The sequence below is a fragment of the Nerophis ophidion genome, linkage group LG02 (assembly GCF_033978795.1).
Source record: "Nerophis ophidion isolate RoL-2023_Sa linkage group LG02, RoL_Noph_v1.0, whole genome shotgun sequence".
In the NCBI taxonomy this organism is placed as follows: domain Eukaryota; kingdom Metazoa; phylum Chordata; class Actinopteri; order Syngnathiformes; family Syngnathidae; genus Nerophis; species Nerophis ophidion.
In genome coordinates, this window is record NC_084612.1 from 45,628,698 (window position 1) to 45,638,306 (window position 9,609).

At 40.3% G+C, this 9,609-nt stretch overlaps 1 protein-coding gene across 1 annotated transcript in view; it reads right to left on the reverse strand.

Moving 5' to 3' along the window:
* The window catches only part of ano1a (anoctamin 1, calcium activated chloride channel a), a 156,046-nt gene extending 148,015 nt beyond the window's left edge, over positions 1–8,031 (reverse strand). Inside the window, exons 1-4 of the mRNA XM_061884759.1 lie at positions 8,012–8,031; positions 7,865–7,934; positions 7,350–7,472; positions 5,544–5,698 (exon numbers count right to left, since the gene is read on the reverse strand). The gene's annotated coding sequence lies outside the window, so the exon portion shown is untranslated. The remainder of the gene's footprint in view (positions 1–5,543; positions 5,699–7,349; positions 7,473–7,864; positions 7,935–8,011) is intronic.
* Between the last annotated feature and the right edge of the window lie 1,578 nt (positions 8,032–9,609).

Here is a 9,609-nt window from a genome sequence, read left to right on the forward strand (position 1 = left end):
CTTAAAGGGGTTTTTATCTCCGAATATACAACATTAAACACGTTCCGTGTTGAAACGACCGACTGGTGACGCGCAATGGCGAGCATCTACAAATGAATATCCAAAATTCTGCATCAATAAACTCACATAATTAAAAGACATTGTAAGAATGAAAGTTGTCAAATAATCCTTCCATCCTCAGGCGGAGTGAATATGTGTTTTTCCAAGTGTTTGCTCAGAAATAACACGCGCCTGTGGCGCTATATTTGACATCTAATATAGCGAACAAAAGCCGCCAACAGTCTCCCGATGTTGTCAATGGAAATATTAGTTAAATGTGCACTACAAATAAAATGCTATTATTATATGCGCGGACACGCAGACCGTGTTCTTTGCCGCCCACGTGCACGACAAAGCAAACTGTAAACGCAACTCAAACGATCCATTTCATCCTTGCCAATTCTAATATCCGTTTTGAATCAATAATTATACTCGCCTCATGGGGTCAATGTTTTTTTTTTTTTATTTTGTTTGTTTTCTCAGTTTATTTTCACAGATATCAGTAAATGTTTTTTCTCTATTGTTACATCCTTTCTATAATTTATTATATATTTTTATATTTGCAGGCAGCACGGTAGTACAGGGGTTAGCGCATGTGCCTCACAATACGAAGGTCCTGAATTTTCCTGGGTTCAATCCCAGGCTCGGGATTTTTCTGTGTGGAGTTTGCATGTTCTCCCCGTGAATGCGTGGGTTCCCTCCGGGTACTCCGGCTTCCTCCCACTTCCAAAGACATGCACCTGGGGATAGGTTGATTGGCAACACTAAACTGGACCTAGTGTATGAATGTGAGTGTGAATGTTGTCTGTCTATCTGTGTTGGCCCTGGGATGAGTTGGCGACTTGTCCAGGGTGTAAACTACCTTCTGCCTGAATGCAGCTAAGGGAAGCTCCAGCAACCTCCGCGACCCCGAAAGGAACAAGCGGTAAAAAATGGATGGATGAATTGTTCTTTTCAAATATTTAGTTCTGATCTCAAAGACTCAGGATGGTTTTCCATCATGTCTGCACACAAAGGCAAACATGCATTCATTATACCATTATTCAAAACAATATTTGACATTATTAAGAGTATCAATTACAGATAAATGGTTCTCAAACATTTTTCACCAAGTACCACCTTGGAAAAAACTTAGCCCTCCAAGTACCACCATAATGACCAGCATTAAAATACAGTTGTGTGGTAGCCCTATGTATTCATTAAAAATAAGGCAGAGGTTTTATTTAATAAGTATATTTAATATTGTTTAATGGGGGTTAAATCACCAAACATGATTCCCGGGCGTGGCCACCGCTGCTGCTCACTGCTCCCCTCGCCTCCCAGGGGGTGATCAAGGGTGATGGTTCAAATGCAGAGAATAATTTTGCCACACCTCGTTTGTGTGTGAAAATCACTGGTACTTAAACTTTAACTTTATTGCACTTTAACATTACACACAGTTTGAACAGTAACACTGTGTTTGAAGATTTAAAAAAAATAAAACACTGTACATTAACCATGTGATTTTTTTGGGGGGCGTGCCAGTAGATAGAGCCAAAGACATGCACCTGGGGATATGATTGGCAACACTAAATGGTCCCTAGTGTGTGAATGTTGTCTGTCTATCTGTGTTGGCCCTGCGATAAGGTGGCGATTTGTCCAGGGTGTACCCCGCCTACCACCCGAATGCAGCTGAGATAGACTCCAGCACCCCCCGCGACCCCAAAAGGAACAAGCGGTAGAAAATGGATGGATGGATGGGTTATATTTGCATACCGTCAGATTTAGAGTATTGTTATATTTGTATATTGTTTATGAGGGTCATGCCACCTAATTGCTGCCATTTGCAGCCCCTGGAAATAGAATGTCAAGTGTTGTATAAAATTAATTGTAAAATACTCTATATGCTATACTTTTTTTTAATTTTTTTTTTTATTTTATCATTTTTTTCTATATGCTATACTAAGTACTGCACATTGTTCTGATTGCATATTTAACAAATAGAATTTTAAAGATTTAGTCAAACTACCTTTACCTTGAACACTGGAAAAGTAGTACATGTTGAGATCGGGGTCACATATGGTGGCACGCATGGAAACGTGCAAGATCCAAACATCAGTGTCCTGACTGTGAGGATAACATGTGGACCCCTAAGTCCATTGGGGGCTTTTATGTAATACAAAATAAGTGTGTTTATTATGTTGTTATATTGTTACATTATCTTTAAATATGCTGTATTTTTATTACAGTAATTGGCTGGTGACAATGCTAAGCAAAGTTTAAAGCTTCGAGACAGAAATAATCCAAAACCAACAGGAAAAGGTCACATACTTTACAAAAGCCACAAAACACACCCAAAACCCCAAAAACACATGCATGATGCAAATGCTGCAAGTTCAGTATAGAAATAGAAGCTGGCCAGGCATCAGACCTGAGAGATATCCTACTTGCCAGGCTAACTTCCAACTTGCTTTGCAAACTTCCATTATGTGCCGAGATGTAGCATGTTTTTTCTGTCATGCATGTCTTTCAGTTCAGTTCAGTTCAGTTCAGTTTATTGTTCTAGGGTTTGCGAGTGTTTTTGGCATTTGCCTCATTTTCCTGTTGCATGTTATAATGTTTGTGTTTTTTCAGTTTAAGCTAATGTCCTTGATTATCCTGTCGGCCAACTTAATAAATATAATTATTTTACAATAACTTACAATATCCATAGAATTTTCCGATTACTTAATTTATTTATAGAAATGACTCAGGTTGGTCTGTCAGGACATCAAAGGTTCAAATGTTTGTTGAAACATATTTGTGTCATGTTTGAATGTTCTTGTGTGTGTGACTAATCCAGGGTGGACCTAGCCTTTCACTCAAAGTCAGATGGGATAGGCTCTAGCTTACCTGCGACCATAATGGAGACAGGCACTATAGAAAATAAATGGATATTTTATCGAATTCAGCAAAAATGGAGTGAACTTGTACAAAGATATGTTTTTTGGATAAAAAATATTTTTTTACGATCCTTTGTAAAGGTAAGAACTTTTGTGTTGATCAATTTTGCCATATTTGGCGGTAATTTATTTGTATGTATTGCTCCATAGTTATCAAATAAACATATCCTATAGTTATTTTGCCATCACAGATCACTTTGTCTGTAATTTCAGAAAATGTGGTCCAAACAGATCAAAAGCCCGAGTCACGGGATGACAGTGAGTGTCTCTCTGCCCTCAGGTCATTTGCCCACACTGACATTTGCACCAAGGCAATTTGTTTTTACAATTTGTAGCAAAGGGGATATTGAAAGCCTATCACGTGGTTTTCATCCCTTTTCACTAAAAATCATTAAATTAGCAATACACTACTCTGTTTCACATAAAAATGTAATAAGTATGTGTGTTAATTTATCAGTGTAATCAAATGATTATCTGCTTTGAGGTGGGAAGAATTTGAAAGTTGAGATGCAATATCAATTAAAAAAAAAAAGCAAATGCTAAGAAACCAACAAACATTTGGATAAGCCCTGGATATTTTTCAATCTTAAAGGCCTACTGAAACCCACTACTACCCACCACGCAGTCTGATCGTTTATATATCAATGATTAAATATTAACATTGCAACACATGCCAAAACTGCCTTTTTTATTTACTAAATTACAATTTTAAATTTCCCAGGAGTTTCGTCTTGAAAACGTTGTGTAATGATGACGTGTACGCAAGACGTCACGCGTTTTTAGGAAGTATGAGCGCTACGCACACACACAGGTAATGTCGTCTGCTTTAACGGCATAATTACACAGTATTTAGAGATCTGTGTTGCTGAATCTTTTACAATTTGTTCAATTAATATTGGAGAAGTCACAGTAGAAAGATGGATTTGGGAAGCTTTAGCTTGTAGCCACACAAACACACGGTGATTCCTTGTTTAAAATTCCTGGAGGTGAAAATTTACTATGGATCAGAGCGCGGTCAAGCGAACATGAATCACGACGGAATGTCAACCAGCAGGTTTCGGTGAGAAAATTGTGGTTAAAAAGTCGCTTCTTACCGGAGAAAAGCTGAGCTTGTGTCGTCCATAAAGCTGCCGTCGACTCCCCTGAGACATTGGCGTCAAGACACCCGCGGGGACACCCTTCCGACTAACAGGTACTGTTAAACTCACTAAAACACTAGCAACACAATAGAAAGATAAGGGATTTCCCAGAGTTATCCTAGTAAAAGTGTCTAAAAACATCAGAATCCGTCCCAATGCATTTGCCATCCATCCATCCATTTTCTACTGCTTATTCCCTTTTGCGGTCGCGGGGGGCGCTGGCGCCTATCTCATCTACAATCGTGCGGAAGGCGGGGTACACCCTGGACAAGTCGCCACCTCATCGCAGGGCCAACACAGATAGACAGACATTCACACTCACATTCACACACTAGGGCCAATTTAGTGTTGCCAATCAACCTATTCCCAGGTGCATGTCTTTGGAGGTGGGAGGAAGCCGGAGTACCCGGAGGGAACCCACGCATTCACAGGGAGAACATGCAAACTCCACACAGAAAGATCCCGAGCCTGGATTTGAACCCAGGACTGCAGGAATTTCGTATTGTGAGGCAGACGCACTAACCCCTCTGCCACCGTGAAGCCCCCAATGCATTTGCGTTTTTTTTAACTCGTTTTTTTTTTTTTTTTAATTTCTAGTCTGTCGCTATCAATATCCTCAAACACGAATCTTTCATCCTCGCTCAAATTAATGGGAAAATTGTTGTTTTCTCGGTCCGAATAGCACTTTTTGTTGGAGGCTCCCATTAAAAACAATGTGAATATGTGAGGAGCCCCCACACTTGCGACGTCATCGTCTGCGACCTCCGCTAGAGGAAGGGCATTTCTCTTAACACCGATAGTTGCGAACTTTATCGTGGATGTTCTCTACTACATCCTTTCAGCAAAAATATGGCAATGTCGCGAAATGATCAAGTATGACACATAGAATGGACCTGCTATCCCCGTTTAAATAAGAAAATCTCATTTCAGTAGGCCTTTAAATCCACCCCGAAATCATGGCATCTAGTCGATATCCAAAATGTGCCGTATTGCAATGTCACGACCACCAGACACACAGCAGCAGTGTGGGGGTGTTTCAAACATCACCATGCAAAAAATCTCACTTCCTGAAATTACATTGGAACGATGTGTGAGAATGGCCACTGAGAAGGAAACCCTGCCTTTCAAACAGATACATTATTTTACACAATAAATAGTTATACCAGGATCAGCAGCTACAACACACAATGACAACAAAAAGCTTCTCTTAAGTCTTCATTTTGTTTTAATAGGATTGCTGACATCCATCCATCCATCCATTATCTACCGTGTGTCCCTTTCTGACATACAGGCTTTAATTCCAGGAAAACCTGTGATAAATTTCTAGTATACGTCACATTTCCACCGAAAGCACATTTTATCCTATTTGTATTGAGTATGTGGTATTTTATATTCGACAACATACATTTTGGTTTTAGTAGGTAATGATAATGAAATACTGTACCTTGTATCCGCTGTAGGAGACAGTCAATGTATGTTGAAGAGCCCAGGAAATAGTACTGCTACGCATAAAACATTCTCTCTCACTTGAGAACAAGGAGGGTGTAGCAGGAAGTCTCTCTGCTGTCTGCAGGTGAGTCTGTAGCTCCGCCTACACACCTACAAGCACATGGCAGGGCAGGAGAGGGGAGCAACAGAAGGAGGGAATTTGTTAAAGAATAAAAGTACAATCAAGGTACAACTGCAGAGGAAATAAATCAACACAATTGGTAAGACATGGAAATGTGTTTCTGTGTACAACAACGTGATATACACATCCAGGGAAGTCTGTCCACAGGTGGGATTAACATTCCTGAAAAGTCGTGTTTGAACTTGTTTGCTTCATACAGATTCTCCCTATGTAAAACAAGCTGGTCAATTGTTTTCTTTTTTACTATATACACAGATAAATATGTGCAGTTTAATGTAACATTTACTTAACCAACAACTTCTTTAAACACGCTAAGTGCATATCTACTACTAGTAGTAGTACTTCGAAAGGTGTGGTGGTCAGTTCACTAAACAATGACAATAACCTGTTTGGTGAATCCCGAGAAAGTAAACCAACCTGATTCCCACATCACAGCGACCTTTATGAATCACAGGGCCATGTTTGCTCTTGAGCAAGCATGCTTTACGACTTTTAGGTTTTGCACTGTGGGTGTCACTGTGATCAGGTAGGGTAAGAGACGATAAAACAAAAACCACAAGGTAAAGTAGGTAAGGTAGGAAGGAATTGAGACGTGCATTTGCCTGAGCTGGGTGTTGCATTACAAAAGACAAACCCTGCATGCAATTTTACTCACCACACCCACCGTGTGACTTGTTGAAGGGTGGACTAGCAAAAGAAGATTTTCATTGTACGGCAAACTGTCTGTTTAACTGTGCATATGACAATAAACAATCTTGAATCTTGAATCTTGAATCTGTGAGGACATTGCTGGTTGAATGAGCCGAGGGTCATGTCGTGAGTCAGCACACACTCAGAGCACTTGCAAGCAGAAAACAGCATGGAGAAAGATGAGGGACAATGGATGTATTTGGGCCATAAAACTAAAACTAACAATGAAAGTGGAACAACAAAAAAATAAATACAATGATTACATCGCTATATTTTTTGTATTATGACAAAATATTCTGTGATTTTTGTTAGTGTTTATAAACACTTAGGATTTAGGACTTAACCTGGACACAGGACAAAATTAATAATGACCAATGTATGAACCTACTTCTTGGTATTGGATCCATCCATCCATCCATCCATCCATTTTCTACGGCTTGTCCCTCTCGGGGTCGCAAGGGTGGCTGGAGCCTATCCCAGATGCCTTCAATTAGAAGGCGGTGCACACCCTGGACAAGTCACCGCCTCATTGCAGGGCCAACACAGATAGACAGACAACATTCACACTCACATTCACACACTAGGGCCAATTTAGTGTTCAATCAATCAATCAATCAATGTTCACTTATATAGCCCTAAATCACTAGTGTCTCAAAGGGCTGCACAAACCACAACACAAACCACTACGTTATCCTCGGTAGGCCCACATAAGGGCAAGGAAAACTTACACCCAGTGGGACGTCGGTGACAATGATGACTATGACAACCTTGGAGAGGAGGAAAGCAATGGATGTCGAGCGGGTCTAACATGATACTGTGAAAGTTCAATCCATAATGGATCCAACACAGTCGTGAGAGTCCAGTCCAAAGTGTTGCCAATCAACCTATCCCCAGGTGCATGTCTTTGGAGGTGGGAGGAAGCCGAAGTACCTGGAGGGAACCCACGCAGTCATGGGAATAACAGGCAAACTCCACTGAGAAAGACCCCGGGGATTGAAGCCAGGACCTTCTTAATGTGAGACAGCAGCATAACCCCTGTTCCACTGCGATGTCCTGAAATTGGATCGATACACAAATTTGTAGTATCACCCAAAGCCTGTGCAAAGTATCCAAACAACAAAAGGATATGTGCTTACTACATTTTAACAGAATTGTATAGAAAATGTTAAAACAGAAAGTAACAGTATTTGTTAACAGTAAATTAACAAATAGAATAATAATCCATCCATTTTTCAACGCTTGTCTCGTATATTCACTAAATGGTAAATGGGTTGTACTTGTATAACGCTTTTCTACCCCTTTTTAAGGAGCCCAAAGCGCTTTGACAGTATTTCCACTTTCGCCCATTCACACACACATTCACACACTGATCAGGGCGTCAACATCCAGTCTTGGGTATGCCATCTGACACACTTGACTACTCCAAAGTGCATTGCATCGCTTACACATTTAAAGCCTTATGAATTTCCCTTTTACAGGGAAGAGTCCTCCCAGATTCTTTGAAGAAAAAGCTGTCTGAATAAAGAAAGGCGATGAGAATTGAAGATTAAAAATGTATTCTACAAAAAGGAGTAAGTAGAAACTAGCAATACCAGTGTTGGAGAGAAGACCGAGCTGTCTAAAGTCTGGCACATTTTCTGAAAATGGTCGCTCTTCACACATGTTTTTTTTTCATCTTGCTGCCCCGCCCTAGCTGAGACATCAAACCGATATTTAAATTCTCCCCAACGTGTAACCCCCACGCACACACAAACGCACGTCATCTCCAAAGCCTGGTGTATACTCTCGCATCATGTCGTTGTGGGGCGTGGAGCCAGACTTGTAATTATCTTCAAAACACGAAGAGGCAGTTTCTCCAGAAGGAGCAACTGCAGCTGTCATTGACTAGAAACTGTATTTCTCTCTTGTGAAGAGTGATGATATACGACAACCATAACATTGACATCTGTGTCTACAGTGGAACTCATCATTCAGAATCATCAGTTTGATTTTAATGGACGTTTTACCTATAAACCAGAGGAAAATACCTACATGAAAATGGACTCTGCACCTTCTGATTTGCAGCAGAGGACTCCATTATTTTCATAATGATTATGAACGACTGTCAAAATTCTCAAAAAAAGTGCAGTTCCCCGTCATTTAAAGGTTTCTGCTGATTCGAGGCTGCTAAAGCAAAATAATGCTCCAGATAATCAACACTCCCGGCTGGTTCCCCATTATTCTGAGGATTTTGTCACGTCCTCCCCCGATTGTTAGCTCAATTTGAGGATAAGTAACTTTTTCTATCACAACATGACACTGAATCAGTCAGCTCAACCACAGGCACCATCACAGTGGACGGCTCTGATCCAACAGTTGGCCAACCTCATGACGTTTTCCTTGGTGCAGGGACAGGGTGCACACAGGGTTTAGGGTTAACACCATAACCACATAACACCACTTTTCATTGGTTCAACTGTGTTTATTCTGTCTGGCCAAAAACACTTCTGTCTGAAAATGTTCTGGGTGCGCTCAACTCCCCGATGTCCAATTTGATCAAGAACACTTTCCTGTACAACTTTCATCTAATCCCTGAGCTAACAAGAGTTACTGCATGACTCTTTGCTTTGACCCCAAAAGTGGGTCATCAACATGTGGGTACAATCCAAACATTTGTCAATGAATGTTCTCATGTATCCAGGCCATTGTATTCTCAGGGCAATCAATCAATCGCAACTGTTTGGTTTGCCTTCGGAGACGTTTCGCCTCTCACCCAGAGTAGGCTTCATCTGTTCATGCTCTTTGACTGAGTTGGGCCATATCTAGTCTGGTAGCTGGTGACAAAATCCCAACTATTTATAGTTATGTTTTTTCTTCTTCTCATTCATCTCATCAAAGTGATCAGATTGCACACTCTGGTGGCAAACACATTAGCTAGCAACTAATCATCACATCTCCCTTTATTTGAGAATGAAGCCTGTATGTGTAACGAATAAACAAGTATCAATTCATCTTAATGCCACAAGTTTACATCAAACTCCTACAAAGAAGTTTACTTGGCACTTAATGTATCAAACACTGCTCAATGAAAAGTGTAAATAGCTTATCAAATTTTTGCTTGTTAATCAATATTTAGTCTGTCAGGTTGTTTTTTTTCTTGAAAAGACCTTCACAGTTCAAGTGTATTATTTATGTCACCGTCTATAGGAGA